This window comes from Micropterus salmoides, unplaced genomic scaffold (genome assembly GCF_014851395.1).
Source record: "Micropterus salmoides isolate LMB-PRFRI ecotype aquatic unplaced genomic scaffold, ASM1485139v1 Ms_hic_scaffold_17, whole genome shotgun sequence".
NCBI classification, from domain to species: domain Eukaryota; kingdom Metazoa; phylum Chordata; class Actinopteri; order Centrarchiformes; family Centrarchidae; genus Micropterus; species Micropterus salmoides.
In genome coordinates this window covers 26,815,306-26,827,526 of record NW_024040817.1, presented here as the reverse complement: position 1 = coordinate 26,827,526, position 12,221 = coordinate 26,815,306, and the positions used below count along the sequence as shown (strand labels likewise).

Sequence of the window (12,221 nt, the reverse complement as noted above, 5' to 3'; positions counted from 1 at the left end):
TGTAGCAAAATGCAGAGTAGATAACAGACTAGTTACTGTAAGTAACAAAGGTCCCTAATGTAACAAAGTTGAAAGTAGATTACTTGCCCCAAAACTACTTGAGTAAAGACTGACTTATTAATTTGCGTTTGCTACCTACCAACCCTGCTGCTGTAGAAGTAGCAGCAGCACCAAAAGAAAAGTGTGCCATTTTGAGGCTCTGTGCTGCACCTGCCTCGAGTGACTTCTTTTTTTTCTCCCTCAACACTTCAGCACCACCTTTGACTTTTGTTGGTTTTGTCGAAAGTATTTTATCCATGATTTTTGAAGCACAAATTCCAGTACAAATTCATCAGCCATTCGATCAAAGCACATAGATTTCCAACTGCAGTTTTCGTCTCTATTTTCATAGCCCAATTGTCCAGAGGCCCACCGGGAAAACTCTCAGTACTCCCAATAGCCAGTCTGCCCTTGATAAGCATGTCTGTCAATGCCAGGTTTGTTCATGTAGAAAAGCTTCAAGCCAACAAAGGGAATATTGTCATATTATTGATGAGTAAAAGTTTACGTGTAATTTACATTCTTATAGGCTATGTTTATCAAAGAGGGATATTTTCATTGATGGAGAGAAGCATTGCATTGTCGCCATCCTGGGAATTCCTGTATTTAAACACCTGTGTGTCCCTCAGTGGTGAATGACACACATCAATAAACAATGAAATAAACTGATTGAGGCTCCTGTAGTTTAAGAGTGAAAAGCAAATCCCAGTGCTTTATCCTACTTCAGCAAAGGTCAAACTGTCCTAATGACACTCTTCTTTGGGAAGTCGAGCTCCACACACAGCGAGGGAAGTCTTTCTAGAATTCTGAAATGAAGGTCAGTTATCTGGGCCACTGTTTCCCACAGTGACCATCCCGCCTGGGGAAGAGGAGATGGAGGATGCAACGCAACACGACCGCTGCACGGTTACGCAAGACCAGAGAAAGTGCAACAACAGCATTGAACCCTGGCTCAGAGGAGGGAAAGTGCCAACAGCACACAAAACACAAAGGAGAAAGAGAAGGGAAAAGGGAAGGACTTAGAGGAGGAGGGGGGTAATTCAATCACATCAATGTCCTCATTCACAGGACAGAGAGACAGTAGAGGCAGAGTTATGAACAACTAATGAAATAAGCAAAATCTGAGTCAGCTATTCTCTCTCTCTCTCTCTCAGTGAAACAACGGAGAGGTGATACAAGGAGAGGGGTGAAGGTGTGGGCAGAGAAAACACCACCCTAAACCCTCTGACCTGACCTGAAGAGTGCATGCATGATCACACACACATGCGCAATATCAAGCCTTCGTTTCTGAGCTTTCTTTGCCAGCGTGGAGATGTGAGATAACCATGTCAGGTTCTCTGTGATGGTGGTGTCGTCCGCTAAGTGTGCCAGTTAGTAAATAGTGAGATGGTGTTGAAGGCTGAGCTGAAATCCGCAAACAGCATTCTGGTGGAGGTGTTGTTTTTCTCAAGGTGTGTGAGGGCTGACTGGAGGGCAGTGGAGATGGCATCCTCTGTGGATCTGTTGGTCCTGAAAGCAAACTGGAGAGGGTCCAGGCTGGCTGGGATGTTGTTCTGGATAGAGCCCTCCCCTCGCCATTCATCCAGGCTTTCTGGTTTGGGGGATGATGATCGTCTTAGTGATCACTATATGATCCACACGTTTGCTGATGGATGATGTCACTGATGCTGTATATTCCTCAAGGTTGATGTGGTTCTCCTGGGTGGCGGCCTCTCTGAACATGTGCCAGTCTTCTAATTTAAAACAGTCCCTTTTAATCAGCTGGGTGTAAATGGGCAGCAGAAAGAATAGAAATCTGGTGTTGGACCAAAATGGGGCTGAGGGAGGGCTTTGTAGCTGGCAGAAATGGACCAGTGTATTGCTTCCCCTGGTGGGGATGTGGCCATACAGGTGCAATTTAGGTGAAACAGTTCTAAAATCTGTTTGCAGCTACAATCAAAACACCATCCGATTGTTTTGTCATGTGACTGCAGATGACTTCATGCAGTGCCTGTAGTAATTTTTTTTTAATTGCATCTGGAGGAATGTAAACAGGAATGACAAAACCACTGGTGAATTCTCTGAGCAGATAGTGTGATCTTAATAACAATTCCACATCTGGGTCACATTGTCTATCCACTTTGACTGTGTTTGAGCACTAAGCATCAGTGATGCACTGATCCTCTGGTCTTACCGGGGACTTGTGGTCTGTCAGCGCAGCACATCCCACTTAGCTGCATAAATGGCACACTACTTCCTCCATCAACACTGCACTGTGGAACTGGAAGTAATTCACTGGATGTGAACTAAATGTGAGCATAATGCAAAGGGCTCTGTGCTGCTTCAGATGAATCTAGATAGATTTCACCAAGACACCAAACCTTTGGTAAGTAAGTGAGGGGATTCATATACTGAAGGTTTAGAGAGGCATGCTCCAGACAGAATAAGGCAGTGAATCTAATGCATTTCAGAAATTCTTTTGGGAAAACATGGAATACCTAGTTTTGAACAGTAAAATGATTTATACGCTGCTCCATAGAGAGCTGTACATAATCACACACTGAGGGGTCTTTCATCCATCTAACTGAAAAAGTTCAATGTGTCCCTTGGGTTTACTATCCATTGCTATTTTAAATTGAACTTTTGGTGATGTTAAAGTCTGATTACCGGTATGTCACATGAGAGATTTCTCTGTATGTAGTTTTTGGGGGTTTGAAGTAGGCGGCGCTCTGCGGGAAAAAGGTGATGCCACATAGAGTCCTTGCATTCACAAATCATGGTTTTGCAATATTTGAAACAAAATGTGATGACAGTTGAGGGGTTGTTTGCTTACATTGGCAGCACCCACACTCGCATGAAAAAGAGTGTTTGACTCTAAAACCTCTTAATAAATCAGAAATAATTATGACTATCTTACAGGTTTAGATTCTTAGTAATTAGTTTTAGTACAAGTGCTTTTAGAATGAGGTTTTATTCCTTCTGGTTTGACAGTAGATTCCCGTACTTACTGTTCACAAAGGAGATCACCAAGAGGAGGAGAAAAATCCGGGGCTGAAGGTTGTAGTTGTGTTTTTATTTTGTGTCTGATTAAATTTTAGACTTTCAGTGTCCTTCATTCATACTTGCAAAAGTGTCCTTTCACTGGACATCCCTGGAAACATAAGTAAAACATCCCCAGCTGAGAAGATGGAGCCAGGCACGGATGCCTTGTCTCGAGCTCCCCCTCTGAGTCAGCAGCTTCAGGTTGCTCTGGGTCCACATCACTGAGGACCTGACCTAGATTTACCACACCATCACCATCTTGTTCCTCCACAGGTACAACTTGTTTATACCTACACACATCACAGTATACATATTTATTTATAGCCATTAAACTTCTGCATAGTGATGTGCATTACCAGTCCCTGATCTGTTAAGCATAGATACTGCATTAATGCACAATTTGTTTAAATTACAGTTTATTCATTTCATCACTACATTTTATGTTCTATTTATTTACATTTTATGTTCTCTTTCATTTAAGTTCTATTTTTATATATTTTATTCCTATATTTATTTTAACTTCTGCACTATTCATGTCTTTGTCTTAGATTCTCTTTTTCTCATCTCTCATTATACCTGTGGGAACAATTTCATTGCCAACGACTGCTTCACTGTAATTGTTGTGCACATGACAAATAAAGAACTTGAAACCCTTCCAAACATCTGGCCAGAGACTATGAAAGCAGTAGACTACTCCTCCCCTTCATGCATGATATAAAACTAAAGCGGTGCCTGAAAATTGCAATCCCGCTCTCCAGTTGTGTCTCATTCTGCATTTGATTTGTCAACCCTGCTGTGATGTTCTGGTCACAGTGTGAAATAGCAGCTATGACTGAAATCTTTGCTGTAAGAAGAGCTCATCACACAGCAAAAGTGAATGCGGTGAGCAGGGAGCACACGCTGGCCACATCAACACAATGTGCTTTTCCTAAATTATGAAGGGATAATGAGACATGATAATCCCATGCTACAGGGGCTGTTTAAGAAGCAGACCATCCTTGAAACCTCTCCACACATTCCTCATCTAAAATCCATCATTGGCATAGACTGTCTCCGGAAATTGTTGCTGCAACGAGTGCTTATGTGCTCCCATAAGAAGGTCTCATTTTTGATTTTCTTGTTGGGGTAGCGCTGGTTACGCAAGCCAGCTGTCCCTTCAATGAGCAACCAAACTTACTCCAGAGAGACCACCGACTGTGAGTCATCTCCAACCTTTGGAGTTATAAAGTAATAAAAAACCTTCCCACAGCTCTCAAGTTCTGTGAGGTGTGACAAAGTACGGCTGATGTCTGGCACAGATGGTGAACCTCAGAGTGTGTGTGTGTGTGTGTGTGTGTGTGTGTGTGTGTGTGTGAGGGCTGGTACCCGGCTTGTTCCATCAATGTTAATGTCCACAGATTGTCCGATGTCTGACTCAGATCTGAAGCCTCTTTTTCTGATGTGTGTGTGCTTCCATATGAAAAACAGAGAGGTTGCCCTACAGCAGTGCATTTCCATCCACCAGTTTTAATATGCTTTTTCAAATTGTGCATTAAAAAAACACCATTCTAAATGACAATTACAGATACCCGTATTCCAAATTTGACAACTCCAGAAATCTCAACAGAGATAGAGAGAAGGAGGCAAGATGGCTCACTCGTTAGCTACTTCCATCATCAGCCCTGGAGAAAATCATGTGGCTCCCGCCATTTCACCTAGTCAGAACTCTAATTCAAATTATCTGTAATTACATGTTGACTAGGCAGAATGAAACTTGATAACATATATATATATATATATATATATATATCTACAATCATAATTCTATCTATAATGTCATATTTGACCAGTTAAAACTTAATTTAAGATATCTCTAAGGACAATGTCGATATCTTGAGTTGAGGGAAATTCTTGAACTGATGAGAAACCCTAAATACATAAATGGTGTAAGTAGTTTGAATCTGCCCTACGATGGACTGGCGACCTGTCCAGGGTGTACCCCGTCTTTCGCCCGATGTCAGCTGGAATTGGCTCCAGCCTCCCACGACCCTGTATACAGGATAAGCGGTTGACGATGGATGGATGGATGGATGGACGGATTTTATTAGAGTTTTGACCAGGCAAATGATGTTGCACAATCACTAATGAATATCCAGTCTAGCTAATAAAAGTTAAAAACTTCTTGCCACAATGTTTTCCAATATTTGAGGTGTGAATAGTGCTCTTTTCATTAGGTCCAATATGTCCATCTTGTTGTGCCTCTTCTTCTGCAGGTTTAATTGGAGAATTAGCTCAACCAACTGTTTATCTCCAGGCACTCAACTCCTAATATTTGCACAATATAGTGGATGGAAAGGCACAGTAATTCATTTGTTCGTCCTTCATTTTCTTTTGTCGATTTTCTGGAAATTCTGTTAAAGTTTGCACTGGCCTACATTTGAATGGAAACTTGAGACAATTTTTGTTTAGCTACACTTAAAAAAAACAACAACAACAACACACTTTTACCAAACTAACTGGGGCTTATATTATTCCACTTTTGTACCATTTAGTTCAGAAGATAATGATATAATGTTTCCACTATATTTCTTTATCACAGCAGAACCAAAATGATACAGAGATGACAAATGCAATACTGTAAGCATAGTATTTTCTGGATATACAGGGTGCGAATTATACAGTGACAGGTCAACTTTTTTTTCCGGGTCAAAAAGAAAAGCCAGTACAGGCGCGGGCTTCAGTAAACTAAAACCTTACAATGCTTACAATAACTTTGCTTATTTAACTAATGTTTGCAGTTTGTAGATGATAATAAATCAAAATCATTACACCAGTTGATGGGTGCCCCATACCACACGACAACTTTTGTAGTCAGAGGTCACTATTCTACAGCAAAACTGCCAGAAAGTCAAACACATAACAGCACACCATCATGACCACTCAAAACAGACCCACACATTGTTGAACCGGAACCAAAGACACTACCATAAAATACGGTCTGCGTTATCATCTCTAATTCCCAATTCTTATCATTTCGAGTTTTAAGTTTCAACTTTTTGTTAGCAAAATCTTCTTTCCTCTTGCTCATGTTGACTGTGAATGAAATGTAATCTGCGTTCAATAAAGCAGTTGTCATATACTGTTGGGGAATTGGGAATTTTTGGGTCTCTGTAAATAATAATAAATAGTTCTGTCTAGACCTGCTCTATATAAAAAGTGCAATGAGATGCCCTTTGTTATGAATTGGCGCTATAAATAAAACAAACATTTGAAATAACAAACCTGGATTTTAACATTTGCCAGGTAAAAGTTCTGAATTCAAAAATCATGCTGATTTGAATGAAATAATATATATTGATGTCAAAATGTGTATCTACAATACCTAATCCTCTATTTCACTACATATGCCTAAGCACCAGTGTTGACTGAAAATTAGATAACATATGAAATGATATAGCCTAGTGGTAATGAAATGACAGGTTAGTATATATCTATCTGTCTGTATATATATCACATCAGATGGCTCATTTAAAGTAAAATAATTGCTAATTTCGAAACTCTGAAGGTAGGAAAGTTAAGTGTATTACAGAAGCTAGATAGCTAACTACTGACATTAACTTACAGTGTCTCCACCAGCGTGTGGCAGACTGGACTGGAGCAGCTGCCTCTGCCAGTGATCCAGACAGACAAGACGTTTAACTAATGTCAAGATTAGGAAATGGTACGCTCCATTTTAGGGGTGTCAGAAATCATAATTCAAGATTCTTGAATATAAGGCATGAGTATGGGAAATATATTGTAATATTTACAATTACAGGTAAGAAAGACCCCCATGAGCTTCTTTGTTTTTGCCTCTTCTGGGGGGTCGAAGCCTCCAAACCTCCACCCCCCCAATCCCCCCGGTAATTCGAACTATGCATCTGTAGGCTATATATGTAATATGCAATCCTCAGCTCAATCAGTAATCAAAAAAAGGTGGCGCAGTGACTTATATTATTATAAACACACACATCATTCTATGATGTGACACATACATGTATATCAGTTTTGCTGGGGGAGAGAGAGAAGAGAGGGAGAGACAGAGAAAGGAGGAGGAGGGATGTGCGTAACGTCAGTGCCAATAGGCGCTGCGCTGTCTAATTAAACCCCTACCACGTAATCCCAACAAAACCATCCCCCTGTTTAAATCCACTCCAACGGCGCTCACCACTTCCACACACTGTCCTCCGCTGCTATCCCGCCGCAACCGGGCCCCTGGAGGAGAGGAAGCGCCAGCACCAGCTCCGCACCGCAGCACCATCACTGCTGCCTCTCGCCTGCAGCAGTAACATGCTTTGCAGGGCTCGGCTGCTGTAGCCCAGGGCCACTAAAGTCAGTCACCCAACCAGCCAGTGCGTGTGGATGTGTGTGAGTGTGCAGTAAAAAACAGCAGCAGTAGTAACCGGACGGAGATCTCGAACGACAACACTATTCACCAGGCGCACCGGAGGAAGGCGTCCGGAGCGAGCCGAGCATCCCCGCATCTCTACCCGGCTGTCCTCAACCGGAGCAGGGGTATCCTTCTCCCCTCCACAGACACCACCTCGGCTTTATCGGGTAAGGAAAAGGGTCGACATTCATATGTATCTGCCAAAATGTTAATGTTTTCTATAATGAATTCGGCTTCTGGAAGCGGCACAGACGCTTTTGTTCACCCGCGGAAACGGTGCGTCTTTGGGCTGCGTGGTGACAATAAACCGCCGAGAGAAGCGTAGCAAGTGATCTGTAAGCATTCCTTTGCATTAAAACAGAGGTATTGCTCTTTTGTGAATTCCACTCAGGCTGGTCATCTTCGGAGTGCTTTAATCGAGTTAATCACTGAAATAAAAGGAAAATCTCTTTAGTACAACCAGTAGGATGGTAGCGGGATCGGCCTGCCATTTTTATGAATGATCTTTACACGGGACAAGAGGCAAGGATGGATGCGCGTGGTGGTGCTCTGGATCTTCCACCTCTCCTCCTCTCTTACCGCTGTGAGGTACATCTATTCTCCCTGAAAGAGGCAGACAGGGAGAGTAAGAGGGAAAAGAAGCAGATTTAATTGCATCCTCTTATTTGACCTCTTATTTCTCATTTCCCAGAGAACGTGTGTAATGAATTACACTAACACTTAACAGTGTTACAGCAACATTATAGACCTATGGCCTTTATTTTATACTATCTTTGCTGTTTTATTTCTTTACCTATTGAATAGGATTACTGTAATATCAGTTAAATGATGTTATTTTCTCTATTTGTGAGACTTTGCAAATGAGATAACAGCCTTGCTCACCAACCAGTGCATGCAAAACATTGTGGACTGAATAAATGAAATAAGACGCAGTGGCCCAGTGGCCCTCGGGGTATATATCACGCCACCTTAGATTATCATCTGTCAGGTAGGTGTTTACGACCTCTGCTCTCTTTTCTTTGAGATATTAAGCCTGTTTATGCCTGTTTCAGGCCCTGCCATGCTACACTGACATGATAAACTTGCCTATTGCGTTTTCTTTCCTAAATGCCACTCAGCTGTTGCACGCCTTCAGTATAATCCTCTCAGATTTAGCTGGTTCCTGTCAGGAATATTCAAAGGCGTCACATGAGTGGCAGTTATAAGGTCGAAAGGTACTGTCATCTTAGCTGATTATAAAAAGAATGATGATCGATCCGATAACGTGGCCCTCATTGGCTCTGACCCCAGGTTCATGTGTTGCACGGCTGTAAGTAATTGATTTGTATATGAGGATTGTGTCCTAAGGAAACCTGCTTAACTCAGTATGTTGTGAAACGAGCCGAATCCTGCTGTTGGTGTTTTTGTTGGGAAGAGGCAGCCTTTAGCCAGCTCGTGCTAATGCTAGTTGTTACATAAGAAGATAAATGTGTGCTGGAGCACTTCTCTCTCAGTCGCTGAGTCTCATAAACACACTTGCCTGCGCCCACCAACACACACACACACACACACACACACTCATAACTTGTATATAACCCTGAGGTGGTAAGCATCTAGCAAATGATAGACGTTGCAGTCAAGGTGTGCTTCAATGAGGAGGTGATTTGCACTGCAGAGTTGAAGGGAAGGGAAATGGTTTTGTTATCAATGACTCTTTCATGCATGTCTCCGCTGTATGCAATGTGCTACTTTCTATATTCTATACTGCTGAACTTCACAGGAACATTCTGCTCAAATGGGTAACCTTGCTCTCATGTGACGCTGCTAGAAATTCACAGGATGCCCCTCACTGACATGTTCACATGGAATACATAAGAGCACGGCCTGAAAGTCACTTTGAATTAAGGTTTCTGTCTTGCCACGGGAACACACAGGTCAGTAGTGGACCATGGATAGAAACACACAGGCTCAGCCTCTTGGAGCTTTCTTTCTTTCTTCCAGAGAGACAAGCAAAACCTTTGAATGCTCCTGATGCTCGGAGACCTTGGCAGCCTCCGGGCCTTGGGTTAGGTTAACTTCCCCCACAGAGGCCTGCTGTTTGTACATCTGCAGCATGATGGATGTGGAAGGCCAGTGGAATATTCTCAGAGGACAACCCTAAGGCTTTTATGGGTAAAAAAGAGCGCATAATCATTAAGAGAACGGCAAAGAGATGGACATAATGGCTCAGTGTAAAATGGCTCTGTGGTGGAATAACACAGTAATGGGGAGGAAATCTTTAGCGGTCTGTTTTAATTAGTAAATTCTGAGCAGTCACTTTCCCAAAAACCATTATTACCATGATTGTAATGATGATGCTATTAGATATTAAATTTTGAATACAAGCTGTTCAAATGCACAGAGTGACCTATGTTTATATTTATCTTTTCTTTTAGTTGTGCAAAATATGTGGTAGAAGCAGCATGACGTTATTATACTGCTGCAAGTGTGACATCACAGAGACTAGTTTGGATCCGGTCTCCGACCAACAGTCAACTTTGATTTATTTGTAAGGCCCTGAGAACTTAAATCTTACATATTTAATAAAAACAAACAAAAAACAACTTATTATTCAACACTTTTAAAACCCAACTAATCGATGGATTAGAACTGTATGGACGTGGTTTGACCAGATTTGACTGACACCACATGTCGATCCCAGTGTTTGTAACCCTTCTTGAAACCAGTGAGTAAAGCAACATCAAAAACAACTCTCATAAACAACTCTCCCTGTAAAAACTCTCATATGAAGTGAAAAATAGGTTTGCATTTTTATGTAGGGCCACATCTTTCCCTAATCTTGACGGCTAAGTAGCCTTAAGTAGTTTTAGTAAAACTAAGCTAAACTTCAATGATATAAGTGGCAGAACAAAAAACACACTCATCATTTCAGTTAGGTTGTTTTGGAAGGCAACAAATTCCCACTGCAGCAACCAAAATTTATGTACCTAGAAAAAAATCTTCTCATATAGCCTGAGACGGTTTGCCCACCGCTGCATGTTACGTTTTCAGAGAAGATGTCTCTTTGTGTGTTCATACGTAAGGGAGCGGGATAAGTATGATGTGTCCTGCGTTTCCCATGCACACTGTCTGGCCCTATAATCAGCCCTGATCCTACTTGGAGGGGTGTTTCCTGCCTGTCAGACATCCAGTCTGATAAAACCTGGGATAAGGTTGAGAGAGCAGCTGCTCTGCTGGAGGTGGACAGCTCGGAGCAAAACACCACACAGGCCTAAATGAAAGATGTCGCCAGTGAATCCAGTGGTTCCCAGCCTAGGGGTCAGGCCCCTCCAATGTGTCAGAAAATAAATCTAAGGGGTGATTATTTAGGTAGGAAAGAAGAAACATTTCTATTAATAGTTTTGACTTTTATCTTTGATTTTATAGTGACAATGAATAATTTGATCTCTTTCAGATTCAAACTGTTAATAAGTCCCATCAACAACTCATAGACATCTGAGACAAACTGAAGAAGCCACTGGTTTAATCTTTTACCAATATTTGTATTATGTTTTTATGTAAAATCATAATTTGAAAAGTAACTACAGCTGTAAATATAGTGGAGTAAAAAGGACCATATTTCCCCCTGAAAATATATAGTAAGTAGCATAAAATGGAAATACTCATGTAAAGTACTTCAGAATTGTACAAAATTATAGCACTTGAGTACTGAGCACCACTGAACAAATCAGATATGAGGCTTAAGCAGCATGATCCCTGTTTGTAGGGAGGTCTAGCTGCTCTGTCTCCAGTGAATCCAATCAAAAGACGCTGGTGTGGAATAATTTGAAAGAACTGGTATGGAATTTCTCCTTTTGTCTTGTAATAAAAGCATGAAAACAAATTAAGTAGGAACAGGAAACCGCCACAAAAGATATGTGGGTTAAAACAATAAAGTAGCTCACCAAAAAAGGATAAAAGAAAAAAGGAGAAGAACGAAAAAAAGTTCTGAGTGGAGATTCTTAATAAATATAATTCTGCATGTTCACCTCCTCTTCCCTCCTCTCCTCTCGACATTAGGAGGCTGAAAGGGCAGCCAATTACTCCCAGAGCTCTGCATGTGGTTTGGCTAATGAAGTCAGGGGGGAGAAAAGTGTGTGAGCGAGTGCGTTTGTGTGTGTTCTTTACAATAACAGGGGCATCAGCTCTCAGCTGATAATGGTGGAGAACACAGACACACTCCACCGATACCTCTGTTGAGATCATATCTCAAAGCGGCCTCTTCCTCTTTGCCTCTATCTGTCCTCCTCTTCTGCCATCCTCTGTCAGACCACAAGAATATTTCTCTTTCCCTGCTTAACTTCTTGACATTTTTTACCACTCAATCATTAGATCTCTTCAATTAGCTTTTCATCTTCTATTGGTACATTTTTTTTGTCTTGTCTTTTTCAAAAGGCTCCCTGAGAAATGTCCGTTTCAGTCTTAAGGGACTAATAGTTGAATTAGTCCCTTTTAGACTGAGAAGCTGCACAGCAGGCACAACAAAAATGTATTCTTTTCTCGTGGCTCTCGCCTGACTCTGGACTCCTAAAGGGTTTCTCTCTCGATGTAGATGCCTCCCTTACGCCTTTCAAACAAAACATGATACTTCTTGCCTGGAGAGGGGGGATTTGTTCCTCCTGTTGTCTGATCCATCATCATCTTACTATCATGGAGGCTGCAAAGCTCTTGTGATGATGTTCCTTTTTACCGCCTGCAGGAGATCGACCTGAACTCGCAAGCCTGAGTACAGCAC

General features: G+C 41.6%; 1 protein-coding gene across 1 annotated transcript in view; it reads left to right on the top strand.

Moving 5' to 3' along the window:
- The first annotated feature begins 7,195 nt into the window (after window positions 1–7,195).
- The window catches only part of LOC119907290 (hippocalcin-like protein 1), a 38,008-nt gene continuing 32,982 nt past the window's right edge, over window positions 7,196–12,221 (top strand). Inside the window, exon 1 of the mRNA XM_038725054.1 lies at window positions 7,196–7,635. The gene's annotated coding sequence lies outside the window, so the exon portion shown is untranslated. The remainder of the gene's footprint in view (window positions 7,636–12,221) is intronic.